Source organism: Lynx rufus, unplaced genomic scaffold (genome assembly GCF_022079265.1).
Source record: "Lynx rufus isolate CCGP_SWC_20201006 ecotype Redwood Valley unplaced genomic scaffold, mLynRuf1.p SCAF_15, whole genome shotgun sequence".
Taxonomy (NCBI): domain Eukaryota; kingdom Metazoa; phylum Chordata; class Mammalia; order Carnivora; family Felidae; genus Lynx; species Lynx rufus.
In genome coordinates, this window is record NW_025814829.1 from 25,994 (window position 1) to 49,258 (window position 23,265).

The 23,265-nt window shown below is 73.3% G+C and overlaps 20 non-coding genes across 20 annotated transcripts; 12 read left to right on the forward strand and 8 right to left on the reverse strand.

The window, feature by feature from the left end:
- Nucleotides 1-849: 849 nt before the first annotated feature.
- TRNAG-GCC (transfer RNA glycine (anticodon GCC)) lies at nucleotides 850-920 on the reverse strand. Its single transcript has one exon. It is a non-coding gene; the product is annotated as a tRNA-Gly (tRNA).
- A 1,557-nt stretch (nucleotides 921-2,477) lies between these two features.
- On the reverse strand, nucleotides 2,478-2,560 carry TRNAL-CAG (transfer RNA leucine (anticodon CAG)). Its single transcript has one exon. It is a non-coding gene; the product is annotated as a tRNA-Leu (tRNA).
- A 618-nt stretch (nucleotides 2,561-3,178) lies between these two features.
- On the forward strand, nucleotides 3,179-3,250 carry TRNAD-GUC (transfer RNA aspartic acid (anticodon GUC)). Its single transcript has one exon. It is a non-coding gene; the product is annotated as a tRNA-Asp (tRNA).
- A 780-nt stretch (nucleotides 3,251-4,030) lies between these two features.
- TRNAG-UCC (transfer RNA glycine (anticodon UCC)) lies at nucleotides 4,031-4,102 on the forward strand. Its single transcript has one exon. It is a non-coding gene; the product is annotated as a tRNA-Gly (tRNA).
- Nucleotides 4,103-4,407: 305 nt separating this feature from the next.
- Nucleotides 4,408-4,479, forward strand: TRNAE-CUC (transfer RNA glutamic acid (anticodon CUC)). Its single transcript has one exon. It is a non-coding gene; the product is annotated as a tRNA-Glu (tRNA).
- Nucleotides 4,480-6,702: 2,223 nt separating this feature from the next.
- Nucleotides 6,703-6,773, reverse strand: TRNAG-GCC (transfer RNA glycine (anticodon GCC)). The gene has a single exon. It is a non-coding gene; the product is annotated as a tRNA-Gly (tRNA).
- A 1,546-nt stretch (nucleotides 6,774-8,319) lies between these two features.
- On the reverse strand, nucleotides 8,320-8,402 carry TRNAL-CAG (transfer RNA leucine (anticodon CAG)). The gene has a single exon. It is a non-coding gene; the product is annotated as a tRNA-Leu (tRNA).
- A 615-nt stretch (nucleotides 8,403-9,017) lies between these two features.
- On the forward strand, nucleotides 9,018-9,089 carry TRNAD-GUC (transfer RNA aspartic acid (anticodon GUC)). The gene has a single exon. It is a non-coding gene; the product is annotated as a tRNA-Asp (tRNA).
- Nucleotides 9,090-9,869: 780 nt separating this feature from the next.
- Nucleotides 9,870-9,941, forward strand: TRNAG-UCC (transfer RNA glycine (anticodon UCC)). Its single transcript has one exon. It is a non-coding gene; the product is annotated as a tRNA-Gly (tRNA).
- Nucleotides 9,942-10,246: 305 nt separating this feature from the next.
- On the forward strand, nucleotides 10,247-10,318 carry TRNAE-CUC (transfer RNA glutamic acid (anticodon CUC)). The gene has a single exon. It is a non-coding gene; the product is annotated as a tRNA-Glu (tRNA).
- Nucleotides 10,319-12,536: 2,218 nt separating this feature from the next.
- On the reverse strand, nucleotides 12,537-12,607 carry TRNAG-GCC (transfer RNA glycine (anticodon GCC)). Its single transcript has one exon. It is a non-coding gene; the product is annotated as a tRNA-Gly (tRNA).
- Nucleotides 12,608-14,181: 1,574 nt separating this feature from the next.
- TRNAL-CAG (transfer RNA leucine (anticodon CAG)) lies at nucleotides 14,182-14,264 on the reverse strand. The gene has a single exon. It is a non-coding gene; the product is annotated as a tRNA-Leu (tRNA).
- A 627-nt stretch (nucleotides 14,265-14,891) lies between these two features.
- On the forward strand, nucleotides 14,892-14,963 carry TRNAD-GUC (transfer RNA aspartic acid (anticodon GUC)). Its single transcript has one exon. It is a non-coding gene; the product is annotated as a tRNA-Asp (tRNA).
- Nucleotides 14,964-15,743: 780 nt separating this feature from the next.
- Nucleotides 15,744-15,815, forward strand: TRNAG-UCC (transfer RNA glycine (anticodon UCC)). The gene has a single exon. It is a non-coding gene; the product is annotated as a tRNA-Gly (tRNA).
- Nucleotides 15,816-16,113: 298 nt separating this feature from the next.
- On the forward strand, nucleotides 16,114-16,185 carry TRNAE-CUC (transfer RNA glutamic acid (anticodon CUC)). Its single transcript has one exon. It is a non-coding gene; the product is annotated as a tRNA-Glu (tRNA).
- Nucleotides 16,186-18,404: 2,219 nt separating this feature from the next.
- On the reverse strand, nucleotides 18,405-18,475 carry TRNAG-GCC (transfer RNA glycine (anticodon GCC)). The gene has a single exon. It is a non-coding gene; the product is annotated as a tRNA-Gly (tRNA).
- A 1,583-nt stretch (nucleotides 18,476-20,058) lies between these two features.
- TRNAL-CAG (transfer RNA leucine (anticodon CAG)) lies at nucleotides 20,059-20,141 on the reverse strand. Its single transcript has one exon. It is a non-coding gene; the product is annotated as a tRNA-Leu (tRNA).
- A 615-nt stretch (nucleotides 20,142-20,756) lies between these two features.
- TRNAD-GUC (transfer RNA aspartic acid (anticodon GUC)) lies at nucleotides 20,757-20,828 on the forward strand. The gene has a single exon. It is a non-coding gene; the product is annotated as a tRNA-Asp (tRNA).
- Nucleotides 20,829-21,614: 786 nt separating this feature from the next.
- Nucleotides 21,615-21,686, forward strand: TRNAG-UCC (transfer RNA glycine (anticodon UCC)). The gene has a single exon. It is a non-coding gene; the product is annotated as a tRNA-Gly (tRNA).
- A 305-nt stretch (nucleotides 21,687-21,991) lies between these two features.
- TRNAE-CUC (transfer RNA glutamic acid (anticodon CUC)) lies at nucleotides 21,992-22,063 on the forward strand. The gene has a single exon. It is a non-coding gene; the product is annotated as a tRNA-Glu (tRNA).
- Nucleotides 22,064-23,265: the final 1,202 nt, after the last annotated feature.

Sequence of the window (23,265 nt, forward strand, 5' to 3'; positions counted from 1 at the left end):
AGCCGCGGGCGGCCGTGGGTCTCCGGGTGCTTCCCGTGCCCACGGGAAGTTTCCTCGGAGTCCTCGCTTTTGCGTGTGTGTGTGCGTGTGGGTGTGTGTGGAGGGGAGGAGAGGTGGAGGTCGGGGTGGGAGAGGGATGGAGGACGGTGGTGGACTTTGGTGCCGTGGGTGGCTCTCGCGGTGGAAGAGGAAGCCGCGTTGGCACGATAGCGCGGCGGCGAAGCGGGACGCAGAGAATCAAGGGCCTGCGCGACCATGACGTTAGGCACGCTGGGGTCTTGCGGGTGCGGGTGCCGGTGCCACCTGGAGTCTGTGAGCGACCCTCCCGGCGCGGCAGCTTGGTTTCCGCCGGTTGTGCAAAAGGGGAGGATTTCTGGAGTGTGGGTAGAGTGAGCCAGAGCGCGCGCGCGCGCGCGCGTGTGTGTGTGTGTGTGTGTGTGTCTGTGTCGGGGTGGGAGGGGCTGGTGGGAGGGGCGGGGGCGCGAGGTGGTGCCCAGGGAAGGGGAGGAGCGTGTGGGTGGCAGCGCGAGTTGGTGCGTGGATGCGTTCCTTGCAGTGAATCGGGAGACTGGAGCGAGGCGAGCGTCGTTAAAGAAAAGAAGGGCAAGGCAGGTGTCCGGGCGGGCGCGGATGGGCCCTTGGCTCCCGGGCGGGCGGAGTTTTGTCCCCAGGGCGAGCGAGCCAGGGAGGAGGAAGGGAATGTGCGGCAGGGGCAGGGGCGGGGACGGGATGGGGCGTGGGCGGGCCCCCAGAGAGGAGCAGACGTGGCTTTGGCCAGGTGCTCTGAAGGTGGGAGAGAGGAAGCGTAGCGCGCAGTTGGCGCTGCGGGGCCAAAAGGGGATGGCGCGTTGCATGGGCCGGGAATCGAACCCGGGCCTCCCGCGTGGCAGGCGAGAATTCTACCACTGAACCACCCATGCGCCCACGGACGTGGTCCACAGAGGGCTTCCCCAGCGGCGCCGGCCGCCTCCGTTGCCGGTCCCCGCCAGGAGTGAGCGTGAGCGTGAGCGTGAGCGTGAGCGTGAGCGTCTTCTCCGTGGGAGCAGGAGGCGGGCAGTCTGCAAGACAGGCTCCAGGCACGCGGAGAGCCAGCCCCTGGGGCGGGGCGGGGCGGGGCGCGGCGCGGCGCGGCGCGGACGTCCGGGCAGAGGAAGGCACGGAGGCGGACTGGGCTCATCCTGTGCTTTGTCCCTGGTCCAGGGCCGCCGCCACAGCCTGCCCGTGTCCCCAGAGGCAGCCAGGAGCCGGACCCAGCCCGGCCAGCGCCCGAACCCCAAACAGCCGGAGCCATCTGTGGCAGGTGCAGGCAGGCGAGGGACCTTGCCTTCAGCTGCTCCCAGCCCCGAGCCAAAGTCCCTTTGGCGGATGGTTTTCTCGCGCGTGCAGTGTGTGTCCCGGCAGACGGGGTGGGGAACGGACCTCTCGTGTGTGGAGCCGTGGGGCCGGGGGCGGGGATGGGTGGGCTGTGTGTCTTTGTGTGTGTGTGTGTGTGTGTGTGTGTGTGTGTGTGTGTGTGTTTGCGCTCGCGCCGGCGTCTGTCGGACGGAGTTAGAGGCCAGGTAGCGCCGCCTGCGCCTCTGAGTGCGTCTCGGGCCAAGAGAGCAAAGGCCTGAGCGCGCTGGCCGGCGCCTCTCCCTAGGGGTCCGGCTGGGTGCCTTGACAGGTTGGGAGGCAGGAGGGCGGTCTTGGATCCGGGAGGAACGCTGGGGCGGAGTGGCCGGCCGGCGGCCTCCCCGAGCCAGGAGATGCGCCGTGGCGCCCGGCTGGATGGCCCGGGGGGGTCTAGGGCTTCCGCTCACTGCTCCCTGCAGCCACCTTCCCGGCTTGGACTCGTGAGCCAGGCCCACAGAAGGGAGGGGTCCGCGCCGCCGGCTGGCCAGCAGACGGCTGGGCTGTATGGCTCCCGGGAGGCAGACAGGCAGGCAGGTAGGTGTGGCCAGGGGAAGGCCCCCAGGTGGAGAATCGTGTGGGCCGCCTCGGGAGGGTGTGGAGAGAATGGACTAGGGCCGGGGGAAAAGCACGGGGTGCCGGTGGGGTGGGTGCGTGTTCCCGGGGGCGGCGGAAGCGGACGGCTGGCTGGAAGAGCCAGGCGCTGTCCAGCGGCCACATGTGGGAGCGGGAAGCGCGGGGAGCTTTGCAGCCTGGGCTGGTTCGCGAGTGCCGGGGTGAGGAGGGCAGGGGCGGGAATAGACGAGAAGGAGGACCAAAGAGCCTCCAGAAAGCAGCAGGTGCGAAGTCAGCGAAGCCTGCGGGTGTGGGAAAGGCGCTGGAGTCGCCGGGGAGTGCGTGCGTGTGTGTGTGTGTGCGAGCGCGCGCGCGCGCGCGCGCGCTCAGAGCCCGAGGCGGCGAGGGTGGAGGGGCTGGAGCTCGGTCCCGGGCAGCGTGTGCTCGGGTGCGAGGCGGGCCGCGGCCGCGAGAGGGTGTGGTCCAGGCCCGGGTGGCGTGGCTGCTGTGTGGGGCGGGCCAAAAGGTGGGCGTGTCAGGAGTGGGATTCGAACCCACGCCTCCAGGGGAGACTGCGACCTGAACGCAGCGCCTTAGACCGCTCGGCCATCCTGACGGCGGGTGTGAGCGCGTCGCCGCTGGCCTGGCTGGGACGCGGCGCTAACGCTGGTGTCCTTGGCCGTCATGGCGCCCGGCTGGCGGCTGTGTGGGTGCGCAAGGGGCGAGACACGCGCGGCGGCCCCGGAGGAGCACGGCCAGCCGCTTCGCCGCCGCCGCCGCCGCCGCCGCCGCCGCCGCCGCCGCCAGCGCGGCTCCCGTCGCAGTCGCACCCCCACCCCCAGCTCCCTGCAGGCCCCGTGCAGCGTCGGCGCCCCTTGCCCTGCTCCCCACCCCGCCTTCCTCGCCCTCGCCCTCGCCCTCGCCCTCGCAGTCCCGCTTGCCGTCTGGGGCCTTTTCTCCCGGCGCGATGCCCGCCTGGCAGACGAGAGAGAGGCAGCGCTCGTTGGGAGTACTGAGCGCCGTCCGGGTCCGTGTGTGGGCCCCGGGTCCGGGCGGACTCGGAGTCGGGGCCGGGGGCTGCCGTGCGGGAGAGGGGGCCGAAGCGGGGCTGGGGTCGGGTGGGGCGTGGCCCGTGTCGGGCGCCCGTGCAGGGCAGGGCGTCGAGGGCAGGCAGGGGCAGGCGTGGGGAGGCAGCCGGAGAGGGGTCGGGCGCCCGGGTGGCCGGCCGCCGCCGTCCTCGTTAGTATAGTGGTGAGTATCCCCGCCTGTCACGCGGGAGACCGGGGTTCGATTCCCCGACGGGGAGGCAAGACGCCCTTTTTGGTGGCCTGCGCAGCTCTGGGTGCCACCTCTTGCTCCCGAGGGGCAGGGGCGCTTCTTCTCGGCCGTCCGGCGGCGCGTGCCCGGCCTGCCCACCGTCCACCGGCCCCAGCCCTTTGCGTGGCTCGAGGCCGGACGCTGGGTCGCCACCGCGCAGCCGGGGCCTCGTGTGGTCCCCGCGGCAGCCACAGCGAGCTCCTCGGCGACGTGCCGCCCAGCCGCCCAGCCGCGCAGCCGCCGTGGGTGTCGCTCGGGTGGGAGGCAGATGGGTCCGGTCCCGTCTGGATGCGGGAGGTGGTGTGGCCTGGCGCCCGCCCCCTCTGCTCCTTCCCGCGCGGGGCCGGGCTGGGCCGCTAGCTGCGGGCCGCGGAGGACGCGGAAGACGCCGGGCCGGGGACGTGGCGGGGCTCCCCAGCCGGCCTCCGAGGGCCCGAGAGCGGCCAGGCGGCCAGAGCGCCCTCCAGAGGCGGGCGGCGGTGGGCGCGGGGCGCGGGGCGCGGGGCGGGCAGGTGGGCGGGCGGGCGGGCGTGCCCGGCGACCGGCCGGTGCAGCTGAGTCGGAGGGGCGAGGCTGGGGCGCCGGGCGGCCGCAGCCCGTGGTGGCCGCAGCCCGTGGTGGCCGGGCAGAGCTGCGGCCGGGCGGGACGTCGGGGCAGGGCTGCGCCGGGCGGCGGAGGCGCGGCGGCGGCGGCGGCAAGAGAGCGCCAAGGCGAGAAGGCGCGGAGCGCACCCTGGGCCGGCCGCGTCGGGCCGGCCCGGGCCGTGCAGCGTTGGTGGTATAGTGGTGAGCATAGCTGCCTTCCAAGCAGTTGACCCGGGTTCGATTCCCGGCCAACGCAGCCGCCCGACCTTTTGCGCCGCTCCGGGGCCCTCCTGGCCAGGCCCGCCGGGCGCTGGCAGTGGGGGACGGCGTGCCGGCCCGCTGGGCGCTGGGCGCTGGGCACGTGGCCCGAGGCGGCGTGCGGGTGCGAGGGCGGCCGGCGCGCAGCGTTTTGCGGGTGCTGCCAGCGGGCCGGGTGGACTGCGTGGGGCCCGCGGGCGGCTGGACGTGCAGAGGCAGGGGCCTCGGGGCCCAAGCGGAGCCGCGTGGGTGGAATGGAGGCGCTGGGTCCAGGGGGTGCAGGCCAGGCGCGCAGCCTGTCGCTCCCTGGTGGTCTAGTGGTTAGGATTCGGCGCTCTCACCGCCGCGGCCCGGGTTCGATTCCCGGTCAGGGAAGCCTTTCTTCTTCCTCTGGCCCTCCGGGGCCTCCCCTCCCGGCCGGCCGAGCCGAGCCGAGCCACCCACCGTCTCGCCCCCAGTGCACCCGCACCACCCCCTTTTAGCCCACGCCAGCACGCCAGGCCAGAGCTGGCTAGCTTGTCGCGGGCCCCGCCGCCAAGATGGAGGGGTGCACACAAGGCCACCTGCCACGCCCCGACGGGCGGCCCCGGCCTCGCCCTGCCACCTCGGCCCGTCCGAGCCTTTTGGCCTGGCTGGCCCACCGGAGGCCCTCGGCATCGCCTCTCCCCTTCGCCCCCCCCCCCCCCCCCCCGCGCACGCGCTCGCCTGGCACCTTCGCTTCCACAGCCCGAGACGCGAGTGGGCGGGGCGGCCTCTGTCCCCGGCCGGGACCACCAGTGTGCGCAGGCGCCCCTGCCCCCCGAGTGCGCTCGGACCCCCACCGCCCCCTCCGGTGGCGCTCCTAGCTGGCCAGGCTGACGAGCCATCCTGTCCTCCCTCCTGAGGTGCCCGCGGTGGCGGTGCCGGGCGCGTGGGTCAGGTGAGCCACGCGCAGCCCTGAGTCCCGTCACCTGGCCGAGCAGCCCCCCTCGGGCCTGCCACCTCTCGGGCGGCTTCCCTGCCCCACGCGGGGCGGGAGCGCCACGACCTGGCTGGCTGCGTCTCTCCCCGGCGACGGACAGCGGACCCCAGGGGCACGCCGGTCTTGGGCGCCGATGCGAGCACAGAGTCCGACCGCCGTGCCCGGGAGGTGGAGGAGGGAAGAGGCATCCGGGCACGGCCCGGACTCCCCGGGGCACTGGAGGTGAGACAGCGGGGAGGTGCCGTGGGAGCCACGGGGGAAGACAACCCAGCAGCCAGGCAGGTGGGTGGCGGTCGAGGCACCCCGGGGGACTGGGCGCACTTGTCGCCAACTTGTCATTCCAATTGCAGGACACGTCGGTCCCTTCCATCCTTTGGCAAAGGGGCCAGCGTGTTACCCAGTGGTCCCTTTCGCCACCTCCGCGCCCCAGCCCGCACCCCCGATGAGCGGCGTCCTCCACCACCCACCCCCCCCCCACTCACGCACACTTTTCACAGTTGCACGTTTCACAGTTTCCCATCCCGCCTCGCCCCGTGCCTCGCCAAGATAGGCGCCGTCCGTCCCTCTGTCCACCCCTGTCTGTATCCGTCCTCTTCTGTGGATGCCTCCCAAGGTCCATCGCACACCTCAGTCTCCTTCCCGCCCCAACTTGGGCACCCCTGTCCGCCGGGGATTTGCTCTGTGATCAGAGGTGTCCCCTCTCGAGGCCGAGCGGTCAGCCGGTGCGCCGCGCACACCTGCTGGGACACACTCGCTTCAACCGGACAAGCCCCCTGCAGCGGTGCGGAGGAGCCGCGGGCGGCCGTGGGTCTCCGGGTGCTTCCCGTGCCCACGGGAAGTTTCCTCGGAGTCCTCGCTTTTGCGTGTGTGTGTGCGTGTGGGTGTGTGTGGAGGGGAGGAGAGGTGGAGGTCGGGGTGGGAGAGGGATGGAGGACGGTGGTGGACTTTGGTGCCGTGGGTGGCTCTCGCGGTGGAAGAGGAAGCCGCGTTGGCACGATAGCGCGGCGGCGAAGCGGGACGCAGAGAATCAAGGGCCTGCGCGACCATGACGTTAGGCACGCTGGGGTCTTGCGGGTGCGGGTGCCGGTGCCACCTGGAGTCTGTGAGCGACCCTCCCGGCGCGGCAGCTTGGTTTCCGCCGGTTGTGCAAAAGGGGAGGATTTCTGGAGTGTGGGTAGAGTGAGCCAGAGCGCGCGCGCGCGCGCGCGTGTGTGTGTGTGTGTGTGTGTCTGTGTCGGGGTGGGAGGGGCTGGTGGGAGGGGCGGGGGCGCGAGGTGGTGCCCAGGGAAGGGGAGGAGCGTGTGGGTGGCAGCGCGAGTTGGTGCGTGGATGCGTTCCTTGCAGTGAATCGGGAGACTGGAGCGAGGCGAGCGTCGTTAAAGAAAAGAAGGGCAAGGCAGGTGTCCGGGCGGGCGCGGATGGGCCCTTGGCTCCCGGGCGGGCGGAGTTTTGTCCCCAGGGCGAGCGAGCCAGGGAGGAGGAAGGGAATGTGCGGCAGGGGCAGGGGCGGGGACGTGATGGGGCGTGGGCGGGCCCCCAGAGAGGAGCAGACGTGGCTTTGGCCAGGTGCTCTGAAGGTGGGAGAGAGGAAGCGTAGCGCGCAGTTGGCGCTGCGGGGCCAAAAGGGGATGGCGCGTTGCATGGGCCGGGAATCGAACCCGGGCCTCCCGCGTGGCAGGCGAGAATTCTACCACTGAACCACCCATGCGCCCACGGACGTGGTCCACAGAGGGCTTCCCCAGCGGCGCCGGCCGCCTCCGTTGCCGGTCCCCGCCAGGAGTGAGCGTGAGCGTGAGCGTGAGCGTGAGCGTCTTCTCCGTGGGAGCAGGAGGCGGGCAGTCTGCAAGACAGGCTCCAGGCACGCGGAGAGCCAGCCCCTGGGGCGGGGCGGGGCGGGGCGCGGCGCGGCGCGGCGCGGACGTCCGGGCAGAGGAAGGCACGGAGGCGGACTGGGCTCATCCTGTGCTTTGTCCCTGGTCCAGGGCCGCCGCCACAGCCTGCCCGTGTCCCCAGAGGCAGCCAGGAGCCGGACCCAGCCCGGCCAGCGCCCGAACCCCAAACAGCCGGAGCCATCTGTGGCAGGTGCAGGCAGGCGAGGGACCTTGCCTTCAGCTGCTCCCAGCCCCGAGCCAAAGTCCCTTTGGCGGATGGTTTTCTCGCGCGTGCAGTGTGTGTCCCGGCAGACGGGGTGGGGAACGGACCTCTCGTGTGTGGAGCCGTGGGGCCGGGGGCGGGGATGGGTGGGCTGTGTGTCTTTGTGTGTGTGTGTGTGTGTGTGTGTGTGTGTGTGTGTGTGTGTTTGCGCTCGCGCCGGCGTCTGTCGGACGGAGTTAGAGGCCAGGTAGCGCCGCCTGCGCCTCTGAGTGCGTCTCGGGCCAAGAGAGCAAAGGCCTGAGCGCGCTGGCCAGCGCCTCTCCCTAGGGGTCCGGCTGGGTGCCTTGACAGGTTGGGAGGCAGGAGGGCGGTCTTGGATCCGGGAGGAACGCTGGGGCGGAGTGGCCGGCCGGCGGCCTCCCCGAGCCAGGAGATGCGCCGTGGCGCCCGGCTGGATGGCCCGGGGGGGTCTAGGGCTTCCGCTCACTGCTCCCTGCAGCCACCTTCCCGGCTTGGACTCGTGAGCCAGGCCCACAGAAGGGAGGGGTCCGCGCCGCCGGCTGGCCAGCAGACGGCTGGGCTGTATGGCTCCCGGGAGGCAGACAGGCAGGCAGGTAGGTGTGGCCAGGGGAAGGCCCCCAGGTGGAGAATCGTGTGGGCCGCCTCGGGAGGGTGTGGAGAGAATGGACTAGGGCCGGGGGAAAAGCACGGGGTGCCGGTGGGGTGGGTGCGTGTTCCCGGGGGCGGCGGAAGCGGACGGCTGGCTGGAAGAGCCAGGCGCTGTCCAGCGGCCACATGTGGGAGCGGGAAGCGCGGGGAGCTTTGCAGCCTGGGCTGGTTCGCGAGTGCCGGGGTGAGGAGGGCAGGGGCGGGAATAGACGAGAAGGAGGACCAAAGAGCCTCCAGAAAGCAGCAGGTGCGAAGTCAGCGAAGCCTGCGGGTGTGGGAAAGGCGCTGGAGTCGCCGGGGAGTGCGTGCGTGTGTGTGTGTGTGCGAGCGCGCGCGCGCGCGCTCAGAGCCCGAGGCGGCGAGGGTGGAGGGGCTGGAGCTCGGTCCCGGGCAGCGTGTGCTCGGGTGCGAGGCGGGCCGCGGCCGCGAGAGGGGTGTGGTCCAGGCCCGGGTGGCGTGGCTGCTGTGTGGGGCGGGCCAAAAGGTGGGCGTGTCAGGAGTGGGATTCGAACCCACGCCTCCAGGGGAGACTGCGACCTGAACGCAGCGCCTTAGACCGCTCGGCCATCCTGACGGCGGGTGTGAGCGCGTCGCCGCTGGCCTGGCTGGGACGCGGCGCTAACGCTGGTGTCCTTGGCCGTCATGGCGCCCGGCTGGCGGCTGTGTGGGTGCGCAAGGGGCGAGACACGCGCGGCGGCCCCGGAGGAGCACGGCCAGCCGCTTCGCCGCCGCCGCCGCCGCCGCCGCCGCCGCCGCCGCCAGCGCGGCTCCCGTCGCAGTCGCACCCCCACCCCCAGCTCCCTGCAGGCCCCGTGCAGCGTCGGCGCCCCTTGCCCTGCTCCCCACCCCGTCTTCCTCGCCCTCGCCCTCGCCCTCGCCCTCGCAGTCCCGCTTGCCGTCTGGGGCCTTTTCTCCCGGCGCGATGCCCGCCTGGCAGACGAGAGAGAGGCAGCGCTCGTTGGGAGTACTGAGCGCCGTCCGGGTCCGTGTGTGGGCCCCGGGTCCGGGCGGACTCGGAGTCGGGGCCGGGGGCTGCCGTGCGGGAGAGGGGGCCGAAGCGGGGCTGGGGTCGGGTGGGGCGTGGCCCGTGTCGGGCGCCCGTGCAGGGCAGGGCGTCGAGGGCAGGCAGGGGCAGGCGTGGGGAGGCAGCCGGAGAGGGGTCGGGCGCCCGGGTGGCCGGCCGCCGCCGTCCTCGTTAGTATAGTGGTGAGTATCCCCGCCTGTCACGCGGGAGACCGGGGTTCGATTCCCCGACGGGGAGGCAAGACGCCCTTTTTGGTGGCCTGCGCAGCTCTGGGTGCCACCTCTTGCTCCCGAGGGGCAGGGGCGCTTCTTCTCGGCCGTCCGGCGGCGCGTGCCCGGCCTGCCCACCGTCCACCGGCCCCAGCCCTTTGCGTGGCTCGAGGCCGGACGCTGGGTCGCCACCGCGCAGCCGGGGCCTCGTGTGGTCCCCGCGGCAGCCACAGCGAGCTCCTCGGCGACGTGCCGCCCAGCCGCCCAGCCGCGCAGCCGCCGTGGGTGTCGCTCGGGTGGGAGGCAGATGGGTCCGGTCCCGTCTGGATGCGGGAGGTGGTGTGGCCTGGCGCCCGCCCCCTCTGCTCCTTCCCGCGCGGGGCCGGGCTGGGCCGCTAGCTGCGGGCCGCGGAGGACGCGGAAGACGCCGGGCCGGGGACGTGGCGGGGCTCCCCAGCCGGCCTCCGAGGGCCCGAGAGCGGCCAGGCGGCCAGAGCGCCCTCCAGAGGCGGGCGGCGGTGGGCGCGGGGCGCGGGGCGCGGGGCGGGCAGGTGGGCGGGCGGGCGGGCGTGCCCGGCGACCGGCCGGTGCAGCTGAGTCGGAGGGGCGAGGCTGGGGCGCCGGGCGGCCGCAGCCCGTGGTGGCCGCAGCCCGTGGTGGCCGGGCAGAGCTGCGGCCGGGCGGGACGTCGGGGCAGGGCTGCGCCGGGCGGCGGAGGCGCGGCGGCGGCGGCGGCAAGAGAGCGCCAAGGCGAGAAGGCGCGGAGCGCACCCTGGGCCGGCCGCGTCGGGCCGGCCCGGGCCGTGCAGCGTTGGTGGTATAGTGGTGAGCATAGCTGCCTTCCAAGCAGTTGACCCGGGTTCGATTCCCGGCCAACGCAGCCGCCCGACCTTTTGCGCCGCTCCGGGGCCCTCCTGGCCAGGCCCGCCGGGCGCTGGCAGTGGGGGACGGCGTGCCGGCCCGCTGGGCGCTGGGCGCTGGGCACGTGGCCCGAGGCGGCGTGCGGGTGCGAGGGCGGCCGGCGCGCAGCGTTTTGCGGGTGCTGCCAGCGGGCCGGGTGGACTGCGTGGGGCCCGCGGGCGGCTGGACGTGCAGAGGCAGGGGCCTCGGGGCCCAAGCGGAGCCGCGTGGGTGGAATGGAGGCGCTGGGTCCAGGGGGTGCAGGCCAGGCGCGCAGCCTGTCGCTCCCTGGTGGTCTAGTGGTTAGGATTCGGCGCTCTCACCGCCGCGGCCCGGGTTCGATTCCCGGTCAGGGAAGCCTTTCTTCTTCCTCTGGCCCTCCGGGGCCTCCCCTCCCGGCCGGCCGAGCCGAGCCGAGCCACCCACCGTCTCGCCCCCAGTGCACCCGCACCACCCCCTTTTAGCCCACGCCAGCACGCCAGGCCAGAGCTGGCTAGCTTGTCGCGGGCCCCGCCGCCAAGATGGAGGGGTGCACACAAGGCCACCTGCCACGCCCCGACGGGCGGCCCCGGCCTCGCCCTGCCACCTCGGCCCGTCCGAGCCTTTTGGCCTGGCTGGCCCACCGGAGGCCCTCGGCATCGCCTCTCCCCTTCGCCCCCCCCCCCCCCGCGCACGCGCTCGCCTGGCACCTTCGCTTCCACAGCCCGAGACGCGAGTGGGCGGGGCGGCCTCTGTCCCCGGCCGGGACCACCAGTGTGCGCAGGCGCCCCTGCCCCCCGAGTGCGCTCGGACCCCCACCGCCCCCTCCGGTGGCGCTCCTAGCTGGCCAGGCTGACGAGCCATCCTGTCCTCCCTCCTGAGGTGCCCGCGGTGGCGGTGCCGGGCGCGTGGGTCAGGTGAGCCACGCGCAGCCCTGAGTCCCGTCACCTGGCCGAGCAGCCCCCCTCGGGCCTGCCACCTCTCGGGCGGCTTCCCTGCCCCACGCGGGGCGGGAGCGCCACGACCTGGCTGGCTGCGTCTCTCCCCGGCGACGGACAGCGGACCCCAGGGGCACGCCGGTCTTGGGCGCCGATGCGAGCACAGAGTCCGACCGCCGTGCCCGGGAGGTGGAGGAGGGAAGAGGCATCCGGGCACGGCCCGGACTCCCCGGGGCACTGGAGGTGAGACAGCGGGGAGGTGCCGTGGGAGCCACGGGGGAAGACAACCCAGCAGCCAGGCAGGTGGGTGGCGGTCGAGGCACCCCGGGGGACTGGGCGCACTTGTCGCCAACTTGTCATTCCAATTGCAGGACACGTCGGTCCCTTCCATCCTTTGGCAAAGGGGCCAGCGTGTTACCCAGTGGTCCCTTTCGCCACCTCCGCGCCCCAGCCCGCACCCCCGATGAGCGGCGTCCTCCACCACCCACCCCCCCCCCACTCACGCACACTTTTCACAGTTGCACGTTTCACAGTTTCCCATCCCGCCTCGCCCCGTGCCTCGCCAAGATAGGCGCCGTCCGTCCCTCTGTCCACCCCTGTCTGTATCCGTCCTCTTCTGTGGATGCCTCCCAAGGTCCATCGCACACCTCAGTCTCCTTCCCGCCCCAACTTGGGCACCCCTGTCCGCCGGGGATTTGCTCTGTGATCAGAGGTGTCCCCTCTCGAGGCCGAGCGGTCAGCCGGTGCGCCGCGCACACCTGCTGGGACACACTCGCTTCAACCGGACAAGCCCCCTGCAGCGGTGCGGAGGAGCCGCGGGCGGCCGTGGGTCTCCGGGTGCTTCCCGTGCCCACGGGAAGTTTCCTCGGAGTCCTCGCTTTTGCGTGTGTGTGTGCGTGTGGGTGTGTGTGGAGGGGAGGAGAGGTGGAGGTCGGGGTGGGAGAGGGATGGAGGACGGTGGTGGACTTTGGTGCCGTGGGTGGCTCTCGCGGTGGAAGAGGAAGCCGCGTTGGCACGATAGCGCGGCGGCGAAGCGGGACGCAGAGAATCAAGGGCCTGCGCGACCATGACGTTAGGCACGCTGGGGTCTTGCGGGTGCGGGTGCCGGTGCCACCTGGAGTCTGTGAGCGACCCTCCCGGCGCGGCAGCTTGGTTTCCGCCGGTTGTGCAAAAGGGGAGGATTTCTGGAGTGTGGGTAGAGTGAGCCAGAGCGCGCGCGCGCGCGCGCGTGTGTGTGTGTGTGTGTGTGTCTGTGTCGGGGTGGGAGGGGCTGGTGGGAGGGGCGGGGGCGCGAGGTGGTGCCCAGGGAAGGGGAGGAGCGTGTGGGTGGCAGCGCGAGTTGGTGCGTGGATGCGTTCCTTGCAGTGAATCGGGAGACTGGAGCGAGGCGAGCGTCGTTAAAGAAAAGAAGGGCAAGGCAGGTGTCCGGGCGGGCGCGGATGGGCCCTTGGCTCCCGGGCGGGCGGAGTTTTGTCCCCAGGGCGAGCGAGCCAGGGAGGAGGAAGGGAATGTGCGGCAGGGGCAGGGGCGGGGACGTGATGGGGCGTGGGCGGGCCCCCAGAGAGGAGCAGACGTGGCTTTGGCCAGGTGCTCTGAAGGTGGGAGAGAGGAAGCGTAGCGCGCAGTTGGCGCTGCGGGGCCAAAAGGGGATGGCGCGTTGCATGGGCCGGGAATCGAACCCGGGCCTCCCGCGTGGCAGGCGAGAATTCTACCACTGAACCACCCATGCGCCCACGGACGTGGTCCACAGAGGGCTTCCCCAGCGGCGCCGGCCGCCTCCGTTGCCGGTCCCCGCCAGGAGTGAGCGTGAGCGTGAGCGTGAGCGTGAGCGTGAGCGTCTTCTCCGTGGGAGCAGGAGGCGGGCAGTCTGCAAGACAGGCTCCAGGCACGCGGAGAGCCAGCCCCTGGGGCGGGGCGGGGCGGGGCGGGGCGGGGCGCGGCGCGGCGCGGCGCGGCGCGGACGTCCGGGCAGAGGAAGGCACGGAGGCGGACTGGGCTCATCCTGTGCTTTGTCCCTGGTCCAGGGCCGCCGCCACAGCCTGCCCGTGTCCCCAGAGGCAGCCAGGAGCCGGACCCAGCCCGGCCAGCGCCCGAACCCCAAACAGCCGGAGCCATCTGTGGCAGGTGCAGGCAGGCGAGGGACCTTGCCTTCAGCTGCTCCCAGCCCCGAGCCAAAGTCCCTTTGGCGGATGGTTTTCTCGCGCGTGCAGTGTGTGTCCCGGCAGACGAGGTGGGGAACGGACCTCTCGTGTGTGGAGCCGTGGGGCCGGGGGCGGGGATGGGTGGGCTGTGTGTCTTTGTGTGTGTGTGTGTGTGTGTGTGTGTGTGTGTGTGTGTGTGTGTGTTTGCGCTCGCGCCGGCGTCTGTCGGACGGAGTTAGAGGCCAGGTAGCGCCGCCTGCGCCTCTGAGTGCGTCTCGGGCCAAGAGAGCAAAGGCCTGAGCGCGCTGGCCGGCGCCTCTCCCTAGGGGTCCGGCTGGGTGCCTTGACAGGTTGGGAGGCAGGAGGGCGGTCTTGGATCCGGGAGGAACGCTGGGGCGGAGCGGCCGGCCGGCGGCCTCCCCGAGCCAGGAGATGCGCCGTGGCGCCCGGCTGGATGGCCCGGGGGGGTCTAGGGCTTCCGCTCACTGCTCCCTGCAGCCACCTTCCCGGCTTGGACTCGTGAGCCAGGCCCACAGAAGGGAGGGGTCCGCGCCGCCGGCTGGCCAGCAGACGGCTGGGCTGTATGGCTCCCGGGAGGCAGACAGGCAGGCAGGTAGGTGTGGCCAGGGGAAGGCCCCCAGGTGGAGAATCGTGTGGGCCGCCTCGGGAGGGTGTGGAGAGAATGGACTAGGGCCGGGGGAAAAGCACGGGGTGCCGGTGGGGTGGGTGCGTGTTCCCGGGGGCGGCGGAAGCGGACGGCTGGCTGGAAGAGCCAGGCGCTGTCCAGCGGCCACATGTGGGAGCGGGAAGCGCGGGGAGCTTTGCAGCCTGGGCTGGTTCGCGAGTGCCGGGGTGAGGAGGGCAGGGGCGGGAATAGACGAGAAGGAGGACCAAAGAGCCTCCAGAAAGCAGCAGGTGCGAAGTCAGCGAAGCCTGCGGGTGTGGGAAAGGCGCTGGAGTCGCCGGGGAGTGCGTGCGTGTGTGTGTGTGTGCGAGCGCGCGCGCGCGCGCGCGCTCAGAGCCCGAGGCGGCGAGGGTGGAGGGGCTGGAGCTCGGTCCCGGGCAGCGTGTGCTCGGGTGCGAGGCGGGCCGCGGCCGCGAGAGGGTGTGGTCCAGGCCCGGGTGGCGTGGCTGCTGTGTGGGGCGGGCCAAAAGGTGGGCGTGTCAGGAGTGGGATTCGAACCCACGCCTCCAGGGGAGACTGCGACCTGAACGCAGCGCCTTAGACCGCTCGGCCATCCTGACGGCGGGTGTGAGCGCGTCGCCGCTGGCCTGGCTGGGACGCGGCGCTAACGCTGGTGTCCTTGGCCGTCATGGCGCCCGGCTGGCGGCTGTGTGGGTGCGCAAGGGGCGAGACACGCGCGGCGGCCCCGGAGGAGCACGGCCAGCCGCTTCGCCGCCGCCGCCGCCGCCGCCGCCGCCGCCGCCGCCGCCGCCGCCGCCAGCGCGGCTCCCGTCGCAGTCGCACCCCCACCCCCAGCTCCCTGCAGGCCCCGTGCAGCGTCGGCGCCCCTTGCCCTGCTCCCCACCCCGCCTTCCTCGCCCTCGCCCTCGCCCTCGCCCTCGCAGTCCCGCTTGCCGTCTGGGGCCTTTTCTCCCGGCGCGATGCCCGCCTGGCAGACGAGAGAGAGGCAGCGCTCGTTGGGAGTACTGAGCGCCGTCCGGGTCCGTGTGTGGGCCCCGGGTCCGGGCGGACTCGGAGTCGGGGCCGGGGGCTGCCGTGCGGGAGAGGGGGCCGAAGCGGGGCTGGGGTCGGGTGGGGCGTGGCCCGTGTCGGGCGCCCGTGCAGGGCAGGGCGTCGAGGGCAGGCAGGGGCAGGCGTGGGGAGGCAGCCGGAGAGGGGTCGGGCGCCCGGGTGGCCGGCCGCCGCCGTCCTCGTTAGTATAGTGGTGAGTATCCCCGCCTGTCACGCGGGAGACCGGGGTTCGATTCCCCGACGGGGAGGCAAGACGCCCTTTTTGGTGGCCTGCGCAGCTCTGGGTGCCACCTCTTGCTCCCGAGGGGCAGGGGCGCTTCTTCTCGGCCGTCCGGCGGCGCGTGCCCGGCCTGCCCACCGTCCACCGGCCCCAGCCCTTTGCGTGGCTCGAGGCCGGACGCTGGGTCGCCACCGCGCAGCCGGGGCCTCGTGTGGTCCCCGCGGCAGCCACAGCGAGCTCCTCGGCGACGTGCCGCCCAGCCGCCCAGCCGCGCAGCCGCCGTGGGTGTCGCTCGGGTGGGAGGCAGATGGGTCCGGTCCCGTCTGGATGCGGGAGGTGGTGTGGCCTGGCGCCCGCCCCCTCTGCTCCTTCCCGCGCGGGGCCGGGCTGGGCCGCTAGCTGCGGGCCGCGGAGGACGCGGAAGACGCCGGGCCGGGGACGTGGCGGGGCTCCCCAGCCGGCCTCCGAGGGCCCGAGAGCGGCCAGGCGGCCAGAGCGCCCTCCAGAGGCGGGCGGCGGTGGGCGCGGGGCGCGGGGCGCGGGGCGGGCAGGTGGGCGGGCGGGCGGGCGTGCCCGGCGACCGGCCGGTGCAGCTGAGTCGGAGGGGCGAGGCTGGGGCGCCGGGCGGCCGCAGCCCGTGGTGGCCGCAGCCCGTGGTGGCCGGGCAGAGCTGCGGCCGGGCGGGACGTCGGGGCAGGGCTGCGCCGGGCGGCGGAGGCGCGGCGGCGGCGGCGGCAAGAGAGCGCCAAGGCGAGAAGGCGCGGAGCGCACCCTGGGCCGGCCGCGTCGGGCCGGCCCGGGCCGTGCAGCGTTGGTGGTATAGTGGTGAGCATAGCTGCCTTCCAAGCAGTTGACCCGGGTTCGATTCCCGGCCAACGCAGCCGCCCGACCTTTTGCGCCGCTCCGGGGCCCTCCTGGCCAGGCCCGCCGGGCGCTGGCAGTGGGGGGCGGCGTGCCGGCCCGCTGGGCGCTGGGCACGTGGCCCGAGGCGGCGTGCGGGTGCGAGGGCGGCCGGCGCGCAGCGTTTTGCGGGTGCTGCCAGCGGGCCGGGTGGACTGCGTGGGGCCCGCGGGCGGCTGGACGTGCAGAGGCAGGGGCCTCGGGGCCCAAGCGGAGCCGCGTGGGTGGAATGGAGGCGCTGGGTCCAGGGGGTGCAGGCCAGGCGCGCAGCCTGTCGCTCCCTGGTGGTCTAGTGGTTAGGATTCGGCGCTCTCACCGCCGCGGCCCGGGTTCGATTCCCGGTCAGGGAAGCCTTTCTTCTTCCTCTGGCCCTCCGGGGCCTCCCCTCCCGGCCGGCCGAGCCGAGCCGAGCCACCCACCGTCTCGCCCCCAGTGCACCCGCACCACCCCCTTTTAGCCCACGCCAGCACGCCAGGCCAGAGCTGGCTAGCTTGTCGCGGGCCCCGCCGCCAAGATGGAGGGGTGCACACAAGGCCACCTGCCACGCCCCGACGGGCGGCCCCGGCCTCGCCCTGCCACCTCGGCCCGTCCGAGCCTTTTGGCCTGGCTGGCCCACCGGAGGCCCTCGGCATCGCCTCTCCCCTTCGCCCCCCCCCCCCCCCGCGCACGCGCTCGCCTGGCACCTTCGCTTCCACAGCCCGAGACGCGAGTGGGCGGGGCGGCCTCTGTCCCCGGCCGGGACCACCAGTGTGCGCAGGCGCCCCTGCCCCCCGAGTGCGCTCGGACCCCCACCGCCCCCTCCGGTGGCGCTCCTAGCTGGCCAGGCTGACGAGCCATCCTGTCCTCCCTCCTGAGGTGCCCGCGGTGGCGGTGCCGGGCGCGTGGGTCAGGTGAGCCACGCGCAGCCCTGAGTCCCGTCACCTGGCCGAGCAGCCCCCCTCGGGCCTGCCACCTCTCGGGCGGCTTCCCTGCCCCACGCGGGGCGGGAGCGCCACGACCTGGCTGGCTGCGTCTCTCCCCGGCGACGGACAGCGGACCCCAGGGGCACGCCGGTCTTGGGCGCCGATGCGAGCACAGAGTCCGACCGCCGTGCCCGGGAGGTGGAGGAGGGAAGAGGCATCCGGGCACGGCCCGGACTCCCCGGGGCACTGGAGGTGAGACAGCGGGGAGGTGCCGTGGGAGCCACGGGGGAAGACAACCCAGCAGCCAGGCAGGTGGGTGGCGGTCGAGGCACCCCGGGGGACTGGGCGCACTTGTCGCCAACTTGTCATTCCAATTGCAGGACACGTCGGTCCCTTCCATCCTTTGGCAAAGGGGCCAGCGTGTTACCCAGTGGTCCCTTTCGCCACCTCCGCGCCCCAGCCCGCACCCCCGATGAGCGGCGTCCTCCACCACCCACCCCCCCCCCACTCACGCACACTTTTCACAGTTGCACGTTTCACAGTTTCCCATCCCGCCTCGCCCCGTGCCTCGCCAAGATAGGCGCCGTCCGTCCCTCTGTCCACCCCTGTCTGTATCCGTCCTCTTCTGTGGATGCCTCCCAAGGTCCATCGCACACCTCAGTCTCCTTCCCGCCCCAACTTGGGCACCCCTGTCCGCCGGGGATTTGCTCTGTGATCAGAGGTGTCCCCTCTCGAGGCCGAGCGGTCAGCCGGTGCGCCGCGCACACCTGCTGGGACACACTCGCTTCAACCGGACAAGCCCCCTGCAGCGGTGCGGAGGAGCCGCGGGCGGCCGTGGGTCTCCGGGTGCTTCCCGTGCCCACGGGAAGTTTCCTCGGAGTCCTCGCTTTTGCGTGTGTGTGTGCGTGTGGGTGTGTGTGGAGGGGAGGAGAGGTGGAGGTCGGGGTGGGAGAGGGATGGAGGACGGTGGTGGACTTTGGTGCCGTGGGTGGCTCTCGCGGTGGAAGAGGAAGCCGCGTTGGCACGATAGCGCGGCGGCGAAGCGGGACGCAGAGAATCAAGGGCCTGCGCGACCATGACGTTAGGCACGCTGGGGTCTTGCGGGTGCGGGTGCCGGTGCCACCTGGAGTCTGTGAGCGACCCTCCCGGCGCGGCAGCTTGGTTTCCGCCGGTTGTGCAAAAGGGGAGGATTTCTGGAGTGTGGGTAGAGTGAGCCAGAGCGCGCGCGCGCGCGCGCGCGTGTGTGTGTGTGTGTGTGTCTGTGTCGGGGTGGGAGGGGCTGGTGGGAGGGGCGGGGGCGCGAGGTGGTGCCCAGGGAAGGGGAGGAGCGTGTGGGTGGCAGCGCGAGTTGGTGCGTGGATGCGTTCCTTGCAGTGAATCGGGAGACTGGAGCGAGGCGAGCGTCGTTAAAGAAAAGAAGGGCAAGGCAGGTGTCCGGGCGGGCGCGGATGGGCCCTTGGCTCCCGGGCGGGCGGAGTTTTGTCCCCAGGGCGAGCGAGCCAGGGAGGAGGAAGGGAATGTGCGGCAGGGGCAGGGGCGGGGACGTGATGGGGCGTGGGCGGGCCCCCAGAGAGGAGCAGACGTGGCTTTGGCCAGGTGCTCTGAAGGTGGGAGAGAGGAAGCGTAGCGCGCAGTTGGCGCTGCGGGGCCAAAAGGGGATGGCGCGTTGCATGGGCCGGGAATCGAACCCGGGCCTCCCGCGTGGCAGGCGAGAATTCTACCACTGAACCACCCATGCGCCCACGGACGTGGTCCACAGAGGGCTTCCCCAGCGGCGCCGGCCGCCTCCGTTGCCGGTCCCCGCCAGGAGTGAGCGTGAGCGTGAGCGTGAGCGTGAGCGTGAGCGTGAGCGTCTTCTCCGTGGGAGCAGGAGGCGGGCAGTCTGCAAGACAGGCTCCAGGCACGCGGAGAGCCAGCCCCTGGGGCGGGGCGGGGCGGGGCGGGGCGGGGCGGGGCGGGGCGCGGCGCGGCGCGGCGCGGACGTCCGGGCAGAGGAAGGCACGGAGGCGGACTGGGCTCATCCTGTGCTTTGTCCCTGGTCCAGGGCCGCCGCCACAGCCTGCCCGTGTCCCCAGAGGCAGCCAGGAGCCGGACCCAGCCCGGCCAGCGCCCGAACCCCAAACAGCCGGAGCCATCTGTGGCAGGTGCAGGCAGGCGAGGGACCTTGCCTTCAGCTGCTCCCAGCCCCGAGCCAAAGTCCCTTTGGCGGATGGTTTTCTCGCGCGTGCAGTGTGTGTCCCGGCAGACGAGGTGGGGAACGGACCTCTCGTGTGTGGAGCCGTGGGGCCGGGGGCGGGGATGGGTGGGCTGTGTGTCTTTGTGTGTGTGTGTGTGTGTGTGTGTGTGTGTGTGTGTGTGTGTTTGCGCTCGCGCCGGCGTCTGTCGGACGGAGTTAGAGGCCAGGTAGCGCCGCCTGCGCCTCTGAGTGCGTCTCGGGCCAAGAGAGCAAAGGCCTGAGCGCGCTGGCCGGCGCCTCTCCCTAGGGGTCCGGCTGGGTGCCTTGACAGGTTGGGAGGCAGGAGGGCGGTCTTGGATCCGGGAGGAACGCTGGGGCGGAGCGGCCGGCCGGCGGCCTCCCCGAGCCAGGAGATGCGCCGTGGCGCCCGGCTGGATGGCCCGGGGGGGTCTAGGGCTTCCGCTCACTGCTCCCTGCAGCCACCTTCCCGGCTTGGACTCGTGAGCCAGGCCCACAGAAGGGAGGGGTCCGCGCCGCCGGCTGGCCAGCAGACGGCTGGGCTGTATGGCTCCCGGGAGGCAGACAGGCAGGCAGGTAGGTGTGGCCAGGGGAAGGCCCCCAGGTGGAGAATCGTGTGGGCCGCCTCGGGAGGGTGTGGAGAGAATGGACTAGGGCCGGGGGAAAAGCACGGGGTGCCGGTGGGGTGGGTGCGTGTTCCCGGGGGCGGCGGAAGCGGACGGCTGGCTGGAAGAGCCAGGCGCTGTCCAGCGGCCACATGTGGGAGCGGGAAGCGCGGGGAGCTTTGCAGCCTGGGCTGGTTCGCGAGTGCCGGGGTGAGGAGGGCAGGGGCGGGAATAGACGAGAAGGAGGACCAAAGAGCCTCCAGAAAGCAGCAGGTGCGAAGTCAGCGAAGCCTGCGGGTGTGGGAAAGGCGCTGGAGTCGCCGGGGAGTGCGTGCGTGTGTGTGTGTGTGCGAGCGCGCGCGCGCGCGCGCGCGCTCAGAGCCCGAGGCGGCGAGGGTGGAGGGGCTGGAGCTCGGTCCCGGGCAGCGTGTGCTCGGGTGCGAGGCGGGCCGCGGCCGCGAGAGGGTGTGGTCCAGGCCCGGGTGGCGTGGCTGCTGTGTGGGGCGGGCCAAAAGGTGGGCGTGTCAGGAGTGGGATTCGAACCCACGCCTCCAGGGGAGACTGCGACCTGAACGCAGCGCCTTAGACCGCTCGGCCATCCTGACGGCGGGTGTGAGCGCGTCGCCGCTGGCCTGGCTGGGACGCGGCGCTAACGCTGGTGTCCTTGGCCGTCATGGCGCCCGGCTGGCGGCTGTGTGGGTGCGCAAGGGGCGAGACACGCGCGGCGGCCCCGGAGGAGCACGGCCAGCCGCCTCGCCGCCGCCGCCGCCGCCGCCGCCGCCGCCGCCGCCAGCGCGGCTCCCGTCGCAGTCGCACCCCCACCCCCAGCTCCCTGCAGGCCCCGTGCAGCGTCGGCGCCCCTTGCCCTGCTCCCCACCCCGCCTTCCTCGCCCTCGCCCTCGCCCTCGCCCTCGCAGTCCCGCTTGCCGTCTGGGGCCTTTTCTCCCGGCGCGATGCCCGCCTGGCAGACGAGAGAGAGGCAGCGCTCGTTGGGAGTACTGAGCGCCGTCCGGGTCCGTGTGTGGGCCCCGGGTCCGGGCGGACTCGGAGTCGGGGCCGGGGGCTGCCGTGCGGGAGAGGGGGCCGAAGCGGGGCTGGGGTCGGGTGGGGCGTGGCCCGTGTCGGGCGCCCGTGCAGGGCAGGGCGTCGAGGGCAGGCAGGGGCAGGCGTGGGGAGGCAGCCGGAGAGGGGTCGGGCGCCCGGGTGGCCGGCCGCCGCCGTCCTCGTTAGTATAGTGGTGAGTATCCCCGCCTGTCACGCGGGAGACCGGGGTTCGATTCCCCGACGGGGAGGCAAGACGCCCTTTTTGGTGGCCTGCGCAGCTCTGGGTGCCACCTCTTGCTCCCGAGGGGCAGGGGCGCTTCTTCTCGGCCGTCCGGCGGCGCGTGCCCGGCCTGCCCACCGTCCACCGGCCCCAGCCCTTTGCGTGGCTCGAGGCCGGACGCTGGGTCGCCACCGCGCAGCCGGGGCCTCGTGTGGTCCCCGCGGCAGCCACAGCGAGCTCCTCGGCGACGTGCCGCCCAGCCGCCCAGCCGCGCAGCCGCCGTGGGTGTCGCTCGGGTGGGAGGCAGATGGGTCCGGTCCCGTCTGGATGCGGGAGGTGGTGTGGCCTGGCGCCCGCCCCCTCTGCTCCTTCCCGCGCGGGGCCGGGCTGGGCCGCTAGCTGCGGGCCGCGGAGGACGCGGAAGACGCCGGGCCGGGGACGTGGCGGGGCTCCCCAGCCGGCCTCCGAGGGCCCGAGAGCGGCCAGGCGGCCAGAGCGCCCTCCAGAGGCGGGCGGCGGTGGGCGCGGGGCGCGGGGCGCGGGGCGGGCAGGTGGGCGGGCGGGCGGGCGTGCCCGGCGACCGGCCGGTGCAGCTGAGTCGGAGGGGCGAGGCTGGGGCGCCGGGCGGCCGCAGCCCGTGGTGGCCGCAGCCCGTGGTGGCCGGGCAGAGCTGCGGCCGGGCGGGACGTCGGGGCAGGGCTGCGCCGGGCGGCGGAGGCGCGGCGGCGGCGGCGGCGGCGGCGAGAGAGCGCCAAGGCGAGAAGGCGCGGAGCGCACCCTGGGCCGGCCGCGTCGGGCCGGCCCGGGCCGTGCAGCGTTGGTGGTATAGTGGTGAGCATAGCTGCCTTCCAAGCAGTTGACCCGGGTTCGATTCCCGGCCAACGCAGCCGCCCGACCTTTTGCGCCGCTCCGGGGCCCTCCTGGCCAGGCCCGCCGGGCGCTGGCAGTGGGGGACGGCGTGCCGGCCCGCTGGGCGCTGGGCGCTGGGCACGTGGCCCGAGGCGGCGTGCGGGTGCGAGGGCGGCCGGCGCGCAGAGTTTTGCGGGTGCTGCCAGCGGGCCGGGTGGACTGCGTGGGGCCCGCGGGCGGCTGGACGTGCAGAGGCAGGGGCCTCGGGGCCCAAGCGGAGCCGCGTGGGTGGAATGGAGGCGCTGGGTCCAGGGGGTGCAGGCCAGGCGCGCAGCCTGTCGCTCCCTGGTGGTCTAGTGGTTAGGATTCGGCGCTCTCACCGCCGCGGCCCGGGTTCGATTCCCGGTCAGGGAAGCCTTTCTTCTTCCTCTGGCCCTCCGGGGCCTCCCCTCCCGGCCGGCCGAGCCGAGCCGAGCCACCCACCGTCTCGCCCCCAGTGCACCCGCACCACCCCCTTTTAGCCCACGCCAGCACGCCAGGCCAGAGCTGGCTAGCTTGTCGCGGGCCCCGCCGCCAAGATGGAGGGGTGCACACAAGGCCACCTGCCACGCCCCGACGGGCGGCCCCGGCCTCGCCCTGCCACCTCGGCCCGTCCGAGCCTTTTGGCCTGGCTGGCCCACCGGAGGCCCTCGGCATCGCCTCTCCCCTTCGCCCCCCCCCCCCCCCCCCCCCGCGCACGCGCTCGCCTGGCACCTTCGCTTCCACAGCCCGAGACGCGAGTGGGCGGGGCGGCCTCTGTCCCCGGCCGGGACCACCAGTGTGCGCAGGCGCCCCTGCCCCCCGAGTGCGCTCGGACCCCCACCGCCCCCTCCGGTGGCGCTCCTAGCTGGCCAGGCTGACGAGCCATCCTGTCCTCCCTCCTGAGGTGCCCGCGGTGGCGGTGCCGGGCGCGTGGGTCAGGTGAGCCACGCGCAGCCCTGAGTCCCGTCACCTGGCCGAGCAGCCCCCCTCGGGCCTGCCACCTCTCGGGCGGCTTCCCTGCCCCACGCGGGGCGGGAGCGCCACGACCTGGCTGGCTGCGTCTCTCCCCGGCGACGGACAGCGGACCCCAGGGGCACGCCGGTCTTGGGCGCCGATGCGAGCGCAGAGTCCGACCGCCGTGCCCGGGAGGTGGAGGAGGGAAGAGGCATCCGGGCACGGCCCGGACTCCCCGGGGCACTGGAGGTGAGACAGCGGGGAGGTGCCGTGGGAGCCACGGGGGAAGACAACCCAGCAGCCAGGCAGGTGGGTGGCGGTCGAGGCACCCCGGGGGACTGGGCGCACTTGTCGCCAACTTGTCATTCCAATTGCAGGACACGTCGGTCCCTTCCATCCTTTGGCAAAGGGGCCAGCGTGTTACCCAGTGGTCCCTTTCGCCACCTCCGCGCCCCAGCCCGCACCCCCGATGAGCGGCGTCCTCCACCACCCACCCCCCCCCCACTCACGCACACTTTTCACAGTTGCACGTTTCACAGTTTCCCATCCCGCCTCGCCCCGTGCCTCGCCAAGATAGGCGCCGTCCGTCCCTCTGTCCACCCCTGTCTGTATCCGTCCTCTTCTGTGGATGCCTCCCAAGG